The sequence below is a fragment of the Photinus pyralis genome, unplaced genomic scaffold, assembly GCF_008802855.1.
Source record: "Photinus pyralis isolate 1611_PpyrPB1 unplaced genomic scaffold, Ppyr1.3 Ppyr1.4_LG3b, whole genome shotgun sequence".
NCBI lineage: Eukaryota > Metazoa > Arthropoda > Insecta > Coleoptera > Lampyridae > Photinus > Photinus pyralis.
Genome location: NW_022170510.1, coordinates 14037542 through 14057629, shown reverse-complemented (window position 1 = coordinate 14057629; position 20088 = coordinate 14037542). Strand labels below are relative to the sequence as shown.

General features: G+C 34.4%; 1 long non-coding RNA gene across 1 annotated transcript; it reads left to right on the top strand.

The window, feature by feature from the left end:
• The first annotated feature begins 16528 nt into the window (after positions 1–16528).
• Positions 16529–16890, top strand: LOC116166611. Its single transcript, XR_004144361.1, has 3 exons — positions 16529–16576; positions 16632–16761; positions 16811–16890. It is a non-coding gene; the product is annotated as an uncharacterized LOC116166611 (long non-coding RNA).
• The last annotated feature ends 3198 nt before the right edge of the window (positions 16891–20088 follow it).

Genomic DNA, 20088 nt, shown 5'->3' with positions numbered 1-20088 from the left:
TACTGTAGTTAGACAAGAATCGTTAAAAGTCCCTAAAAGTTGTTAAAATTGCAAAGTAATTTGTATAAAGATATCTTCTTCTCGGTATATCGAATATGCTTTAAATTCCTCTTCTATTTTCCCATTTTCAAATGCAAAATGCTTTTCTGATTTCAAGAGAAATTCATTTTTTTGAATCTTCTTGAAATGTAAATTTAAAAACCCTACGGGGTAGTTCTTACCATCTCTCCACTACAGCAATCCATGGGTGGTTTAACCCTACACTTAAAATCAGGAGACTGTGGCCCTGCGTCATTGATTTGTGAATTAATGTCAGACATACGCTAAAACACTGTCAAATCAATCAAGTGTACTGTCTGAAATTGATTCATTAATCAAGTAGGTGTACATCCATATGGCACTGATAGTATTTTGTTTCCATATGTGACTTTGTTTTAATATTTGCACTAAAGCTTACGAAACAATGCCAAAGAATGACTATAGTAGAATTTTTCTTAGTTTGTGCGCACGTCATCGGTGTATTATGACGTCACCGCTAAGTATGTTTACATAGCATGCAATCAATGGAAGAGAATACGTATGTAGGCAGCCATACAGGCAGTGCTGCATTGTGACTACGATACTCATTATTACACCAACGGTCTCTGTTGACCAATTACTAAAAAAATGTTTCGGTTGTTATTTGTTACAGATTATCTATGTCGCGATCTTTTACAAACTAGATGGACATTATTATTTGGACGTAAAGGACAATTTTTTAAAAAATCTGTTTTTTCGTAATAACAACGCCCGCAGTACAGAAGCGACTGCAATCTTGATTTGCCCCATACTCACGAGCAGATCCACCGTTACTTTGATGGACGTTTTGCGGCACTTTCGAATCGGGGTTAAAACAGGTCGGTGCTTTTCATACACAAATGGGGAAGGAAATTGAATGAAAACGCAACCAGGGAAACCTTCTTCGGGACAAAAACCCACACAAATACACGAACAAAATTAACCAAGACAACAAAAGCAAAAGAAAATCCACAAAACATTTCAAATTGTGTAACAATAAAAATCAGGGCACGCATTACTTGCAGGAGGAGTTTTCTCTCATCTAAGCGTAAATCGATCAGAATCGTGCGAAGTCTGAACTACCGGGAAGATTGGCGCAATGTTTTTAAAATACCAACTCCCCCTGGTGTTTACATACTCGAAACTTTATGTTATGAAGAAGGCGCACTTTTAAGGCTATCTGACGCGCACTAGATCAAAAGATCTCGTTAAGACGTCTACCCAAAACGGTGTACTTTATCCAAAAAAAATTGGACACTTTCTTATGGAAGCGCCCTTTATATTAAGAGACCTAGGCGTCTGGAACCCAATTTTAAAGAGAAAATCACTGGCGCAAACAGAATTCATCTTTAATCGTTTAGCTGTTTCTCCAATTTAGTCGATTTCCTTAATGTCCCATTACTTTCTTATTATTAAAGATAATTGATTTTACCAAATCTTTCTTAAAGCACTTTTTTATGTAGAATCCATTGCGATACACAGTCTTTATACAGGGTGTTTGGTTCCTCTTCTACGACCCTAAATTATATTTTTTTATATGGACCACCCCATTAATATATGTTGCAGTTTTTGAAAAAAGCGTAAAATTTCCTAAATTTTGATGTATCGCTTGTTATATTTATATTAAATATTATTTGCAGATTGCAATATTGCATTTTATACATCAAAATATTTTTATTGCGCACATCTAGGTTTCCATGGCGAACAAAAGATGGCAGAATTGTGTAATAAGACAATTTCTTAGTTATTTGGGAATGTTTATTAGTTTCCGAATATTTTTAATTTCAAAAAACACAAAAAACAAAAAACGTGACAACACATGTAAATAAAACAAAAAGGTCATATAATATACAGGGTGTCTTAAATTGAGTAGGATAACATGACTATCTTTGTTATTATTATACTTACAGAATCGGTTAAATTGGAAAAGTTGTGTAGTTTTTGATGGTGATGGATATTCCGATGCGATATTTTGAAAAAATTAAATCGTTTTGTAGAAAATTGGAAGAAAAGTGAAAGTCGCCACCTTGCATTTTTGCCTCGAAGTTTACAATGTATTTGTTATGCAATAATTCCATGGCCCATTATGATTGAAACCAAATTCAGTCGTTTATTGTCTCGCATATTCACCATCGACACGGCCATGGAATTATTGCCATCAGAAATACACTGTAAATTTCACGTCAAAAATGCAAGGTTGATTCTCGAATGAAATTTTTCGTATCACTGGTTTTGTAAATATTTTCTCCATCGAGTGACGTAAAATCCAGTCTGGCGTCCATTTAAAATAAGGCAGTTGATATCAATATCTCGAAAACCGCCATTTTGAAAAATGTTTTCGACGCCCATTGAATTCATCGAATCGAAAATTGCAACTTTTGTTTAATTGAACTTTTTGCAAATGGCGATTTACCCTTTTTTTCAATTATGTACGAAACGATTTATTTTTTCCAAAATATCGCATCGGAATATCCATTAGCGTCAAAAACTACACAACTTTGCCAATCCGAATCTGTAAGTATAATAACAACAAAGATAGCCATGTTCAATTTAAGACACCCTATATAAATAAGTAATACAAGTAACCAAGGAATTGCCATTTTAAACAACCTTGCCATCTTTTGTTCGCCATGGAAGCCTAGATGCCTACAATAAAAACATTTTAATGTATAAAATGCAATATTGCAAATAATATTTACTACAAATATAATAAATGATACCATTTAGGAAATTTTACGCTCTTTTCAAAAAGTGCAAAATTATATAGGTAGTGTGGTCCATATGAGTTTAGGGTCGTATAAGAAAAACCAAACACCCTGTATTAAAGCTGTGTATCGCAATGAATTCTACATAAAAAGGTGTTTTCTAAGAACGATTTTGCCAAAATCAAGTATTTATAATAATAAGAAACTTACCAAGGAAACCGACCAAATTCGAGAAACGCCCTCTAGCGGTCAAATGATTAGTAATAGTTGAATTCTGTTTGCGCCAGTTATTTTCTCTTTAAATTGGGCTCTAGACACCAAGCTCCATTTTTCCTATCTGTTAAAGTAAAGGGTGTTTCCATAAGAAAGTGTCCAATTTGGACCACCCCGTACAATGTTGTTCCCCGAAATGTCAGATAATTGCCCTTTAAACATTTTAGACATAATTTCAGATCATTTTAATCATGTGATCATTTTATATTTTGTGTTCTTGTAATCGTGTCATTTTAATTCGCAAATGTATCATATGTCGCTTATATTATTAATGTTACATCCTGACAGGTGTAAATACTGTACGGCTTCTCAGCACAATAAATATATTTATTATATATATTTATTTACTTATTTATTATTATATTATTATTATAAATAATATCCGCAGGGAGTTTGGTTTTTCCGAACTTTGGGGAGTTGCGCCCCCACGAACCCGAGCAATTGGAGAGTGGCTAATCCAACTTCTTTCCAATGCTACGTACCCAGAACCACTTTCGCATCGTTCTCTCCAGAATACCTCTTTCCCTGATATTTTCTCCCGAAATCCCAACATAAAACCTGAATATAAACGAACGCTTGATTTGTTTAGGAAACGAATTTCATTAATAGCTAATACACAATTTCGTCAATACAAATGTGACAATTCAATTACAGTAAGTAATTTATAAATACAAAATGAGAGTGAAAAATTGATGAAAGGCCATTTGCTTGATGAATTATCGAAATATCCTCGAAATAATCCCGCATTTGTAAACCGTGAGCCAATTTTTAATTTCCGCGATTCCTCTTAAGCCGATTAATAGAGATTGTGAACCGCATTCCTACGTAATATTTCATAAACTGTTAAGATTTCGTATGAAAAGAGCAATGGAATTTGTCGCAAAACGATAAGTGCACGAATGTAAACGGAATTTTTACTAGATTCCGGTTAAAACCTGGAATACGGAATGAAATATAAATGTTGATGTTGGCATATTTTATATTCTGAGTTGGCAGACCTGTAATCATACAACGGCTCTATCGGAGTAAAATGTAGAGTCCGCTGGCTTTAAACGGTTATTTAAAAAAAACTACCCACCCGATTTTTATCAAATAAAGCGTAATATAATCGTCAACCATTTCTACGTATCCGTACGTAATGTCATATTTCTTGTTAAATTTGGGAAAATGTGATAGTGAAATATGTACGGGAAAGCGCGCTTTTTCAATGAAAGTATACGAACTCAGAACTTTAGGATTTAATTACAAAAAAAGTATTCACTCAAATGGGATAATGTTTACGTATGTGATAGAATACACCTTTAACTATACGTCGATACATTTTTATGCACTTCTGTATAGTTACGCAAACGTTACAGCGATAAAATGACAGACCCGTTTATTCGCTTATTATAAGATACACTTTAAAAAGTTTTGTTCACATCGATAAAGGACAATTACAAATGATATGATCAGGAAATAGAATCAATGACAAAAAAATGTGAAGGGCTGCAGGAATTAATATATTTTGAGCGAAAGAGATAAACGCAACACCTCGAGCGGAGTTGGGGGGATGGTCATTTAATCGCAAAGTTGTACCTTGCAGCAACGTTTCGTATAAAGCGGCACACACGCTAAGTACACGGTTAAGTAATATTATGCATGAAATTGTTATTAGGTATTAATCATGTTTGCCACACATCACACATGAAAACCGCAGGTTATTATTCATCTTGTTTCGTACGTAGAGTATTGGCTAATTTACACAAAAACAAACATCCACAAGTTGTTTTCAGACAATATGTACGCATTTATGACGTTTGCTATTTTATTCATCTTATAAAAAAAGAATGAAGTCGTTTCCTTCAATAATAGCTGCGTTGCAATGTTTTTGCTTTTCCGCTAATTACGCAAAAAGGGAACAAGATATTTCCCTAATTTTTTCTACAATAGCTACAGCAAGAATTGGGTTATGTAATACCCGAAATGTATGAATTTTCGTGGAAAAATAAACTATTTATGGACCTGTACAGTTGAGCATCGCGACAAATCACGCATTTTAGAGTACTTTTTTGTGAGGAAAATTCGATAACGTAAAAAGTCCTGGCAGCAAAAATTTACAATTTACGTATGTTAACAACAACTTACCAATTGATACGTTCCAAAAATTTCATTAATATCGGCTCCAGCGATTTTGAGATTTGAGCCTTCAAAGTGAGCGGACTCTACATTTTACTCCGATAGTAGTTTAGCCTGTTTCAAAGCGCAAAACTGGGAGACCACCGCTTCATGTTTAGTTTAATAAATAGAAGTGCTTTCGAAAACTCTTCGAATCCAAATGAGCGAAGAAAATTAAATCCTTCCTTCGGACTGTACGCATTTTTGAATAATTTAAATAAAAGGGAAAGCGCTAGGTAATTTTTCACGAAACTCGAAACTCGGGGATTATGTGAGGTAATGAACAAGTACATAAAACACGCAGAAAAAGGGGACATCAATGTTTAAGAAAGCAATTAAGAAACTGTAAATACGGGAAACGCTTTCATTAATTGTCGATGTAAGAAATTAGTTCGCGAGTTTCCCCACTTTAAAAATTCTTACAGTGCAGTTTTAAAGAAACTTAGCCGCGCTTTTATTTTCCGTAAATTAAAATTAGAAGAGGATTATTTGTGATAAAAGGGCATTTAAAATCGAAGCGATTGTTTCAATTTCTTTTTCTTTCGGAGATAAAAGGCGAAACGTTTTATTTTCAGCAAACCATCTGAAATTGCCAAAAAGTACGCGAGATAACTTTTTTTAGATGTAAAAGATATCGCAAAAACTGAAAATTCTTTCGAAAGAACCCAAAGTGGCCTTTCAAATGTCTTACGCAACCTTTTAACCCCACTCTCGGCTTCCAGCTGTCCCCACATGATAATCTCAAACGACACCCCACACGTGTGACACATAGTTGGAAAACTCTTAAAAAATGCTTTTCAATGATTCATACAAAGGTACATTTGATTAAGTAATTCGATTGTAAGGTGTTGGGATCGCTCTAAGTTATTGAATTAACATTAAGCAACGTCGATTGAAATTGATGATTTCTTTTACATTAAATCAAATTATTCAAAGCATCGACTTTCCTTAAAACAGTGGTATAAATGGCCAAATGTCCATCAAAATACTTCAGAACTTTTACATTGCATCTCAACCGATTTTCTACGCGATTTTGTTGGGCGGATATTTTGAGGATTCTGCGACCCCGCAAATATGGTTATAATTGGTTCTTCCTTTTATACGAAAAAAATCACTAGATCTGGGTGATGAGTAAAAAATAATACTTACAAAATCAATTGGGTTTCTGGCAAAGCGTACCATAAGTCCATTTTACTTAAAGTTAAAATATGAATGCAATGCACACTCTAATTTTTTAATGTTAACCACGCACCTTCCCGTCATAACTCGGCGTCGGTAATTTTACTGCGCCATATTTGCATAACGAAAGGATCCACGATTTTTTTTTGTGAATTGCTTTTTACGGACACTAATTTCGCGACCAAATTCGTTTTCACCCTAACGTCGCGACTCGAGATTATGCGATTGGTCGTTTTATATTATTCCATTCTGTTCCGTGATCCCAAAAACTTATATCCGCAAACCATAATCTTCTGCATTCTGAAAAAGGGTAGAAAAGTAGGATTTTTAGCACCACTTTGGCCCAAATATGCGAAATCTCGGTTTCTGACCACATTTTTTACTCTTCCATCGTGTTTGTTGGCCCAAAAAACGTGGGTCCAGACCCTGGAAATGTAAAAATTGTCACACTTGCCAATCGGATTCAGCGGGATCTAAAAGGGGCAAACGACTTACAGGCAATGACAAAATAATCGTAACTTGTCTTGTAAAGCTCAAAAAGTGGCAATGAGAAAGTGTTTTTTTTCGTATGTGTTCAAATAACATCAGAGCAAAATATCGGCAAATTTCGGTTTTTCTGGCATATCTTCGGAAGTAATCAGAGTTCTTTAAAGCATGATAATAACGTTTAATTGCGCATCTTTTCTTTAATTTGACGATCGTCGTATCTTCTATTTTTTCGGAGATCCTTATTTTGGACACAGGATATAATCATACAATTGTTTAACATTTATAAAGCCTTTGAGGAGCGCTTCTTCTCTTATAACTTTTAGCCGCCCTTTTTTTCGGCCGCCTGTGTGATTTTCACGCATCGCCCTATATGTAGGAACGGCTCTGCTGACACGACCTTACAAAAAAAAATACATAGATGGCATACAGGTATCGAAATGAAAGTAAAAATGGTCTGATCGAAAAAGTACCAATTGTTTTGGATTCTACGCACCAAAATTAATAAGAAAATGTGTTTTCCCGAGAAATTTTGGTGCAGTCGATTTTTGGTAAAAAAGGAAGGTTTAACACTGCCTTTTTTTGAAGCTCGGAAAAAAAATTGTCTCAGATCGACCCGGAAAAAAAATTTCCATATAGGATGGGGCCTGTAGAATCCATAATTTCAAACAGTTCCCAGATTGGGCTACTAGTTCAAAAGTTACAGCCCTTTGAATTTTCTTTCGAAATTGGTTTCTAGTCTATAACTTTTTTTTGAGAAGTCTGATCGAAAAGTACCAATTGTTTTGGATTCTACGCACCAAAATTAATAAGAAAAAGTGTTTTCCCGAGAAATTTTGGTGCAGTCGATTTTTGGTAAAAAAGGAAGGTTAAACACTGCCTTTTTTTGAAGCTCGGAAAAAAAATTGTCTCAGATCGACCCGGAAAAAAAATTTCCATATAGGATGGGGCCTGTAGAATCCATAATTTCAAACAGTTCCCAGATTGGGCTACTAGTTCAAAAGTTACAGCCCTTTGAATTTTCTTTCGAAATTGGTTTCTAGTCTATAACTTTTTATTGAGAAGTCTGATCGAAAAAGTACGAATTGTTTTGGATTCTACGCACCAAAATTAATAAGAAAAAGTGTTTTCCCGAGAAATTTTGGTGCAGTCGATTTTTGGTAAAAAAGGAAGGTTAAACACTGCCTTTTTTTGAAGCTCGGAAAAAAAATTGTCTCAGATCGACCCGGAAAAAAAATTTCCATATAGGATGGGGCCTGTAGAATCCATAATTTCAAACAGTTCCCAGATTGGGTTACTAGTTCAAAAGTTACAGCCCTTTGAATTTTCTTTCGAAATTGGTTTCTAGTCTATAACTTTTTATTGAGAAGTCTGATCGAAAAAGTACGAATTGTTTTGGATTCTACGCACCAAAATTAATAAGAAAAAGTGTTTTCCCGAGAAATTTTGGTGCAGTCGATTTTTGGTAAAAAAGGAAGGTTATACACTGCCTTTTTTTGAGCCCCGAAAAAAAAATTGTCTCAGATCGACCCGGAAAAAAAATTTTCTTATAGAATGTGGCCTGTAGAATCCATAATTTCAAACAGTTCCAAGATTGGGCTACTAGTTCAAAAGTTACAGCCCTTTGAATTTTCTTTCGAAATTGGTTTCTAGTCTATAACTTTTGATTGAGAAGTCTGATCGAAAAAGTACGAATTGTTTGGATTCTACGCACCAAAATTAATAAGAAAAAGTGTTTTCCCGAGAAATTTTGGTGCAGTCGATTTTTGGTAAAAAAGGAAGGTTAAACACTGCCTTTTTTTGAGCCCCGAAAAAAAATTGTCTCAGATCGACCCGGAAAAAAAATTTCCATATAGGATGGGGCCTGTAGAATCCATAATTTCAAACAGTTCCAAGATTGGGCTACTAGTTCAAAAGTTACAGCCCTTTGAATTTTCTTTCGAAATTGGTTTCTAGTCTATAACTTTTGATTGAGAAGTCTGATCGAAAAAGTACGAATTGTTTTGGATTCTACGCACCAAAATTAATAAGAAAAAGTGTTTTCCCGAGAAATTTTGGTGCAGTCGATTTTTGGTAAAAAAGGAAGGTTAACACTGCCTTTTTTTTTGGCACGAAAAAAAAAATAATCTCAGATCGACCCAAAAAAAATTTTCTTATAGAACGTGGCATGTAGAATCCATAATTTCAAACAGTTCCAAGATTGGGCTACTAGTTCAAAAGTTACAGCCCTTTGAATTTTCTTTCGAAATTGTTTTCTAGTCCATAACTTTTGATCGATCGAAAAAGTAAGAATTGTATTGGATTCTACGCACCAAAATTAATAAGAAAAAGTGTTTTCCCGAGAAATTTTGGTGCAGTCGATTTTTGGTAAAAAAGGAAGGTTCAAATACTATGCGAAGTAGGTATTCGAATACTAAAAATTTGTGAAAGTATTTGAGTTACAAATATAAATACTGCTTCCATAACTTTAATGTAACACAGAGTAAAAATCACAAAGAAAGTTAAGGTTTAACGTGAGGCCACTAATATTTGATCAAAGGTTAATAGTACAAAAATCAGGACCGATTGCAAACTGAGTAGTTACAAAATTACCTTGCCTTGTAGATAAAGATGCTGATTATTAAATGCACATAAACATAAATAAAACGTATGGTACAACCTTTCGTTTCGGTGAAGGAAAGAAATTGCAAAGGTATTGAATAATTGATTACTTAAAACCATCGAGAGCAGCATAATCCCTTAAAATTAGTTGCCAAAATCCCGCAGCTTCGACTGCAACTTTTCTTACGCGAATTACTTCTGAGCAGCAAAGCAAAAGTAAAGCTCTTAGCTAATTGGGCAGGCGTAATACTAAAAAGCATATAAAATCCTCTTTCAACAATTTATTATAAATTAGGCCCTCTGTAACACTATTTTTCATTAGTACTGACATTAAAAAAACTTTAAGAACCTTCCATCCTCCAAAGTACGCTAATCGCCGGTATTGCTGTATCCTGTTATTTTATTAAACATCATTTTTTAAACGCCCTTATTTAAAATGCATAACAAAGACAAACAAAAAGAACAAGGGATAAAGGTTACAACTACCACGATTGAATATTGCCATTTAGATAGCGAAATTGCAAAACGGGGCGCGACTTTATCCTTATGTTGCAATTGGAGGGTTGATTGTAGGTGAATTAAGCATAATCTGTTAAAAAAACAAAAAATTTTTATGTGCAACGAAAGTAACAACCCCCGCAATTGATTACTGTTATATAGATAGGAACCAATATCACTGAAAAATACGAAATTTCAAAGCGGGGCAGGATTTTATTCTTATGTTACAATTGGAGGGTTGATTGTAGGAGAATCAAGCATAATCTGTTAAAAAAACAAAAAATTTTTATGTGCAACGAAAGTAACAACCCCCGCAATTGATTACTCCGGGGCAGGATTTTATTCTTATGTTACAATTGGAGGGTTGATTGTAGGAGAATCAAGCATAATCTGTTAAAAAAACAAAAAATTTTTATGTGCAACGAAAGTAACAACCCCCGCAATTGATTACTGTTATATAGATAGGAACCAATATCACTGAAAAATACGAAATTTCAAAGCGGGGCAGGATTTTATTCTTATGTTACAATTGGAGGGTTGATTGTAGGAGAATCAAGCATAATCTGTTAAAAAAACAAAAAATTTTTATGTGCAACGAAAGTAACAACCCCCGCAATTGATTACTGTTATATAGATAGGAACCAATATCACTAAAAAATACGAAATTTCAAATCGGGGCGGGATTTAATTCATACGTTGCAATTGGAGGGTTGATTGTAGGTGAATTAAGCATAATCTGTAAAAAAAACAAAAAAATTTTATGTGCAACAAAAGTTACAACCCCCGCAATTGACTACTGTTATATAGATAGGAACTAATTTCACTAAAAAAATACGAAATTTCAAAACGGGGCGGGATTTTATTCATACGTTACAATTGGAGTGTTGATTGTAGGTGAATCAAGCATAATCTTTTAAAAAAACAAAAATTTTTTATGTGCAACAAAAGTTACAACCCCCGCAATTGAATTTCACTAAAAAATACGAAATTTCAATTGCGGGCTGGATTTAATTCATACGTTGCAATTGGAGGGTTGATTTTAGATGAATCAAGCATAATCTGTTAAAAAAAATAAAAATTTCTTATGTGTAACAAAAGTTACAACCCCCGCAATTACCTACTGCTATTATAGACTTAAGACCTTCTTCAGAGGCACCTCTAAAAAAAGCATTATGCGGATCACTCTGTAATTGGGCGCAAGCCTGTTGATGGCCCACAACAAGAGGGGGATAATAAATAATAAATAGATAGGAGCGAATTCTCTAAATTTCAATGGGGGGGAGGGTTATTTTTTTGTAGTAATTGAAGGGGTGCTTGTAGGTGAATAAAGCGTGATCTGTTAAAGAAATAAAAAGCTTGTATGTATAATGAAAGTTACAACCCCCGCTATCGAATATTGCTGTGTAGTTAAAGTGACATTTGAAAAATAAAAAGAAATGAAAATATTAATAAAGGTTGGCACGGTACAGAAATTCAAGCCTCTCTCTCACAGTATAACTTTTTACTTTTCGTAACTAGTTAAAAAACAAGCGTTGAGAAAAGTGACGTTTAAACGACTTCAACTCCATAATATATTAGCTTGACCAAAAATGACGGAGATTTTGGGGATTTGTACATTACGCTCCCCTTTGCGCCAGTAACTCCCATGCTCGGCTGCAACCATAAATTTCGCGAACCTAAAGCAAGACATGAATGAAACCCTTTATCTTTATTTTATCATAAAATTCCGTCTAACAAATAACACAAAGTTGCGAGATTTAAATCTCATTTGTAACTCGATATGCGTCTTTGTGTTTTTCCCCCGTTACTACGTTAAACATTTCCCAAAGGTTTTCTAGTATATTTGCTTTGTAAATAATGCTGTCAGAAAAGAAATTTTATTCCTCTAAGGTGCCAACAATGGGATACTTTCATAAATAAAAAAACGTGCTTAATAGAACAGACCTTCTAACTTGTAAAGGTTGAAGACATTCAAGGCACGCACAACCTCACGGTAGTAAGACGAAAAGCTCGCAACGAATGCTAAAGCTTCAGGCGGTTAGTTATCCTAATCTTAAGGTGGCGTTTACAAAAAGTGCAAAAGTTGCCTTGCGATTTCCTCAATAACTTCGTTTCGAGGAAACTTCTGTTAACGACCGATAGTTGCTAAAGGTTTAAGCTTTTGAATAAAGTTAAATTTGATAACAAATTTTTATCAGTGTGTAATAAAAATGAGATATATATGGGAGTTTTTTAAGGACTTCTTTCTTAAATAACGGGGAAAGTAGCTAAATCATTTTTGTGTCATGCAAATGTCGGAACATTATATATTTGAATGAATGTTATTTCAACCAAAACTGTATACCTACCCAGAAGGAAGTTATTGTGGAAACAAATTTCCACTTTTTCACCACCTTAAGACCACGAGGTGAGAGAACTCTGTACAAAGTAGGTTGAATGAAATTACTATTGGAAAAAGTGTAATGGATTCCAAGTTAGGTCAGGAGTAAATCAATATTCACCCTAAATCCATAAATACATTTCTCGACTGTCACAACAAGGGTGCCAATGGAAGCGTCCCGGAATTGAGAAGGGTTCTGAATAACTGATAATATTTTCAGAAGTTTTTCGTCGTTATTCAGTATCTTGTACGTTTCCTTACATTAGGAACCAGTATACACGTCACGCTCGTTAATTGCGTATAATAAATAATTAAACTAATGAGCAACTCAAGCACGGGAATAATTATCCCGAAAGTTTTGGAATTATTAAGACTTACCAAACCGAATCGTTTTTCTCGTAATGAAGCCGGTTGCTTTACTAACCTGAAACAATGAGAACACGTCACTAATTAAACGGGGTAGAACAAAAGATCGCAATTTAAAGTTTATGTGAACGTAAAATTCGCAATTTCTCATTAACTGTAGGGAAAATACTTGCACGCGTCTTAGGTTTCTCCGTTTTGATGAAAAACACAATTAAAGCTCCGATCGAAAATTGGAAATATATTCCGATACGAGTAGTTTCAAGGCGTGGAAGCCACGTTAATTAACCCACATCTCTTGTCCCGCTGAACGCTAATTAGCGCCTTGATAACTTCCCATATTAGCCGAATAGTTACAACGACCGAAAACCATTCAGCTTTCCTTCGTGGTAGGTAGTTTGCATCGATATCGAGGAATAGATAACAATTTTCCACAGGGAAACGGTTTTTTCTGTTGCCACGGATATAAACAAGCTCTTAAAATACCCTTTCAGTTAGCCCTTTTTGTATGTTATATTGCATCTACATTTTGTTCTCAATTCCTTTTAATATTAAAGGCAGCATCTTGATAGGTTAGGGGAGACGAAGGTGAAAATATGAGTGGGTCCATAAGACAGTACACCATCCCATCTCTGCTTCATGCTTCGTACCTCTATAACACTGTGACTTTTCAACTCGTATCTAATTTCATCGATAGAGCAGGCTAAAAGTTCCCACGTCACACTTTTAGGATTTCGGGATAAATAAACAGAATGAGCAAGGAGAGATAATAGGATGGAATTCTTGGAATTGGAACAGGTTAAGGGTATTTCAGGAGACGGTTGGACTAACCGCCTCCTGTCCCATTGGTCGCCTTCTACGACCTCCAGGGCGAGAGTGGGCCAATTCTACCCCCGAACCCACAGGGGGAACTATTTTTTTAAAATCACTTATGTTTCGCCACGTATACAGGGTGTTTTTTTGGGAGCTTTAGTTAAAAGTTTCTGGGAAAGTAAAATAGGTAGGTTTTTGAAAATTTGTACTTAGGAGTTATACTCTGAAGGCCGAATCGATGTAAAATATTTTGAAAATGGCGGCACTTCCGGAAACACCGGAAGTAGATAGTAACTTCGTTATTTTAAATGGCAACCCCTATTTTTATTGCATTTTTGGATTCCACGTGAAATTTCACTTCTTTTGATACCCATATGTCGATATCTACCATTTATGGTTTTTAAGTTATTTTGACTTTAAGAAAAAAAATGGCGGATGCAGATGGTACCTTGATAATTGATTACCTGAAAACGGTTGTAGTCATGGCAACCTATTTTTCTCAGTGCATAGAGAATGAATAGGGCTTTCTTTTAGTGCACTTAAAAAAAAGTTAAGTTGCGTAGGACCGCCCCTATGGATATCCAATTTTATGAAACTTCAAAGACTAAAAACTCAGTTTTTTTAAATGGAATGACCATGTTCTTACGATTCCATGAGATAGAGAATCGAAATGGGCATATTTTGACAATACATGTTCCTATAGCTATCTTTAACAGTTTCTGACTTATTTCCATTTTATTGAATTGACACTATTTTTTTCGGATTTTCTTTTTAGCAGTCGGCCATGATTCTATAACAATTGAATTTTAAACAAATCTAGTGACACTAATCCATCACCCACTCGCAGTGGTTTCACCTATTTTGGAATTTAATTGTTATTTATGGTGAAATGGGCAGAATCGCGGCGCGTGCATTCCGTACATTCATTCGAAAACTGAAACGAAATTGTATGAATTTTGGAAATTTTATACCCCTAATGCACTACAAACCGTTGAAGCACAAGTGACACAAAGCTCTACACTAGAATATTTAAGAAAATGAATTCAATTTCAAATGCAAGATTAACAAAATAAATTCAATGCAAAATATAAAAAACTTCGTTGAAACATGTTTGGTATGGAATTGTTGCTAGAACAGATATCGCATTACCTCTCTTAATTTCCAGACTTATACGTTGTTTAAGAAATTCAGTTGAACGACTCTGTTTAGATTTTTCAAAAATTTTCCGTCCTATGTCCTTAATAAATGATTTATTAATGAATTATTTAGACTAGAACTAGAATCAATGGTATTAAAGAATCCATTCCTTGATTTGTTTAAAATTCGATTGTTATAAAATCATGGCCAACTACTAAAAAGAAAATGCGAAAAAAAATGGCATCAATTCCGAGATCAATTCAATGAAATGGGAATAAATCAGAAACTGTTAAAGATAGCTATAGGAACATGTAATATCAAAATATGCCAATTTCGATTCTCTATCTCATGCAATATTAAGAGCATGGTCATTCCATTTAAAAAAACTGAGTTTTTAGTCTTTGAAGTTCCATAAAATTGGATATCCATAGGGGCGGTCGTACGCAACTTAACTTTTTTTTAAGTGCACTAAAAGAAAGTCCTATTCATTCTCTATGCACTGAGAAAAATAGGTTGCCATGACTACAACCGTTTTCAAGTAATCAATTATCAAGGTACCATCTGCATCCGCCATTTTTTTTCTTAAAGTCAAAATAACTTAAAAACCATAAATGGCAGATATGACATATGGGTATCAAAAGAACGTAGAATCCAAAAATGCAATAAAAAATAGGGGTTGCCATTTAAAATAACGGAATTACTATTTACTTCCGGTGTTTCCGGAAGTGCGGACATTTTGAAAATATTTTACATAAATTCGGCCTTCAAAGTAACTCGTAAGTACACATTTTCAAAAACCTACGTATTTTACTTTCCCAGAAACGTTTCACTAAAGCTCCCAAAAAACAGCCTGTACAGGGTCCTTTAAACTCCGGTGCATAAAATATGTAATCAATTAATGGGTATATGAATAACCTAAAAACTGGGTTTAGACATCCTTTATAAAAATTGAGGAGAAATAAAATAAAAATTATAGCGCTTTGAGATTTGGAAATTTCCTTGTGAACACCCCGTATCACCAAATTCAACTTTTTCATTGTCAAAGTGTCGGTATCGAACCGACTACATATACAGGGTGTTGCAGGACCCTGTATAAAAAGACCAGGTAACATTTAACTGTTTATTAAAAGCATAGTACGACAAGAACACCAACCATAGCCTTTTGTGCTATAAATAAACGACGTTCATTGTCCAGATAGCAAATGTTATGTTCTTGTACCTTTACCATGAAAATCTCGCAACGAATAAATTAAAAAATAAATAAATAAATCTGAGCTTCAAAGTAAGTATTTCGTCACATTATAAGGCCGAGTGCGCCTACGTTTTTTTCATTTTGCTTTGTGTTACTCCAATAGGAATAATAATAACATTAATAACGCAGTAAGAAGGCATTCCTTTTGAAATCTTTCTCTTTTACGTTCGTTCTCCACATAAAATTTTAAATTACTTATTCCATTTTACCTTTTGCAGCGATCACGGAGGCATTTGATTATAAGTTTTCGTTTTAATTAAAAATAAAGTCCTTACCGTCAACAAGTACCGTAATTATTTTAATTTGTTATTGCTGGGGATTTAAGAGAATTAATCACGTTGACGTATTTCTCCTCGCACAGTTGATCAGAAGTATAGATTTACCATGACAAGACATTTGCCAAAGTCTTGCTCTTGCAAGACAAGATGAAAGATTGCTAAAAAAGAACGAGAAATCTTGTCTTTGATGAAATACTAACGATATACGAATATCACCAATGGTAGCTAGGTAATTAAATTTCCGTTAGGCAGCGATAAAATTAAAAGATAGGAGTGTCATTTGATTATTAATGTGAAAATAATAACACAATTCAGACCTATATAATGAGTGCGTACTTCGGAAGGAGCAATCAGTGGACCCCCAACCACAGAAACCAAAATGAAAGCTGCATTTTTGGTAAGATTGTCTTTAGTAGGTTTAAATTGTAATACACCTCTTTGTGAAATTGCAGATTACTTTTGTAATGGCCATCTTCGCTTTAACCATGGCCAATCCATCGCCAAATCCGAACCCAATGCCCCAACCAAGACCTCAGTACTGGAATTACGGGTATGGAATGGGAATGCCATACTATGGATTAGGTAATGGAATGTGCGAACCGATAACGTGGGTAATTTATATTTTTTGTAGGTTATGGGTACTACTTCTAATTGAAAAAGCTCTTTTGGACAAGTTTTCCAATGAAAATAAATATTGTTTTTATATTGCTACCTTATTTCGTTTTATTCCACAACAAAGTTAGTAAAAAACTGCAAAGTTGGTAAAATTTTAAAGAAACGTCCTGTGTATTTTTCAAAAATTGAATAGTCTTTTCCTTTTGATTTCAAAAATATATTTGTTAACATTTGCTTTAGCCGTTTTGGAAATATTTGCATTTATTATCACATTTTTTTACCGAATCATAACAAAACAAGTGGTCAATATTAGTTATTATTAATTAATACACGTCGCGCGAAATAAACGCAAATTTTAGTGGAAAGGCAGTCAACAAAATTGAAAAAAAGAGCATAGTTAAAGTGAATATACTAAAGCAGATTCGAAAATAAAAATTTAAATTGAAGAAAAACCGTAAATGTAACAATTTCTCAACTATACGTATAAAAATAAAGGTAAAGCTTAAACCAGATATAAGATAGGATAAACCCGCAAATAAATCTGGTAAATAAAAGGCGATTGCAACAGGTCTGTATTCCAAATTATAAAATTAATTTGTATTTGTCAGTGGATAAGGGGGATAGCCTCTCAGAGGGGTTGCTCCTTGGCGCTAGCTGATAGATTACTAAACGTAAAATCGAGAACGTATAGGAGACAGTATAAAGGAGGAAAATTGCGGTGCAAATAAATGCGAAATTAACGTCAATGGCGGCCAAACTATACAGTAATGCGGAGGTAATAAATGAACTGAAGGAAGAAAATATAAAATTAATGGAGATTGCAGTAGAACAAGGGGGAAGAATCGGTGAATTAGAAAGAGAGATAAGAAAAAATAATATCGTAATTCAAGGGGGCAAGACAGAAACGAAGAGGCGCCATAGGAAACGGAAAACAAGTTACAAGATACAAGGGATCTTGGAAAAAATTGGAGTAGAAATTAGCATGGAAAAAGATACAGTGGAGGTCAATAGATTGGAGAGGTACAAGGCAGGCAGGAACATACCAACAAAATACAATAATGGAAGGCAAGAAATAAGGGAACGTTTGTATAGTAATCAACTTTAGGAACAAAGTACAGGAAGGTAGAAAGGCCCTACTATCGTCCCTGCAAAAAGCAAGGGAAAACCACACTCGAGCATAAGAAATTGATAGTGAGTGTCCACTAAGGATTTGGGTACACTTCACTTAAAAAAATGTTCTATAAGCAAATGATTCTTCAGATTCTTTCGAGATTTTATTTTGTATAATTTATGCATTGTAATTAAGTATAGAAACTCCTTGTGTATAGCACCTCATTTAACCACTAAACATGCGAAGAAGCTAAATTGGAAGGTAGGAATTCAACAGCCAGCATCAGTCACGATTTTACCCCAACGTTAAAAAGATTTCCAAATAAAGCGGATTTAGACAACCTTCCTCAATTTTACAAGCCGATTCACCTGCATAACGTACACCAATTTACATAGCTCTATTTTAGTCTACAAACTTCTGCTAGTCAAATACAGGAAAACTCCTTTTGCCCTATTATTTTCCAATGAGCGACCGCACGTAACTTTTGCTAAAATCGCTTTCACGTAATCGCTGTTTGCTGACCACTACAAAACGCAAGCGAATTCAAAAACTTTATCGCAGTTTGTCCACTTTAAGTTTAGTTTGCGTCACACAACTCGGTTGTAATTTGGTCACTTCGACGAGAGCTTTCAAAACCAATTACATTATCTTAATCGCGGTAAAAAATCGTTAATAATTCCTATTTTTATACTCACGCTACTCCTGTTTTTCATGTTTATTAAATCTAGAGCTTTAAACGTGAGTACAATTCAGTGTTGCTAGGTGTATTAACTCAAGAGTCGCACGATATGACGCGTACTTCATCAAATCTATTACGCTTCGACTGAAGTGACATTATTCCAACAGGAGATCTATTAATGGCTTCGAAACCGTAACAAACGTGACCAAACGTAAACCATTATTACGGTATGTAGTAACTAGTTTACGTAATAGTTAATTAACAATTTTTTTGGCAAAAAAAAAGAAAATTGAAAATTGATTGATATGTAGTCACCCGACGCAAAATCTTTTAGTAAAGAATTAGATAAATTTTTACTTGAAAAATCAGACGACCGAAGAGCAGGTGCATTTTTCGTACAACGCATAGCGTTAGAAATACAGAGAGGAAATTCTGCAAGCGTTCTGGGTATCGTGGAAAATTCATCAGAACTTGAAGAATTATTTTCCTTGGTACAATAGTGCACTAAACATTATTGTAATGTATTTTATGTAAAATCCAATTTGTAGTCAAACAAAAGTCTCGTTAGAAGAAAATCATTTTTGCGGAAATACAGCCCTTTGAATTTTTTTTCGAAATTGGTTTCTAGTCTATAACTTTTGATTGAGAAGTCCGATTGACCCGGAAAAAAATTTTCTTATAGAATGTGGTCTGTAGAATCCATAATTTCGAACAGTTCCAAGATTGGGCTACTAGTTCAAAAGTTACAGCCCTTTGAATTTTTTTTCGAAATTTGTTTCTAGTCTATAACTTTTGATTGAGAAGTCTGATCGAAAAAGTACGAATTGTTTTGGATTCTACGCACCAAAATTAATAAGAAAAAATGTTTTCCCGAGAAATTTTGGTGCAGTCGATTTTTGGTAAAAAAGGAAGGTTATACACTGCCTTTTTTTGAGCCCCGAAAAAAAAATTGTCTCAGATCGACCCGAAAACAATTTTTCTTATAGAATGTGGCCTGTAGAATCCATAATTTCAAACAGTTCCAAGATTGGGCTACTAGTTCAAAAGTTACAGCCCTTTGATTTTTCTTTCGAAATTGGTTTCTAGTCTATAACTTTTGATTGAGAAGTCTGATCGAAAAAGTACGAATTGTTTTGGATTCTACGCACCAAAATTAATAGGAAAAAGTGTTTTCCCGAGAAATTTTGGTGCAGTCGATTTTTGGTAAAAAAGGAAAGTTATACACTGCCTTTTTTTGAGCCCGGAAAAAAAAATTGTCCCAGATCGACCCGGAAAACAAATTTTCTTATAGAATGTGGCCTGTAGAATCCATAATTTCAAACAGTTCCAAGATTGGACTACTAGTTCAAAAGTTACAGCCCTTTGAATTTTTTTTCGAAATTGGTTTCTAGTCGGTAACTTTTGATTGAGAAGTGTGATCGAAAAAGTACGAATTGTTTTGGATTCTACGCACCAAAATTAATAGGAAAAAGTGTTTTCCCGAGAAATTTTGATGCAGTCGATT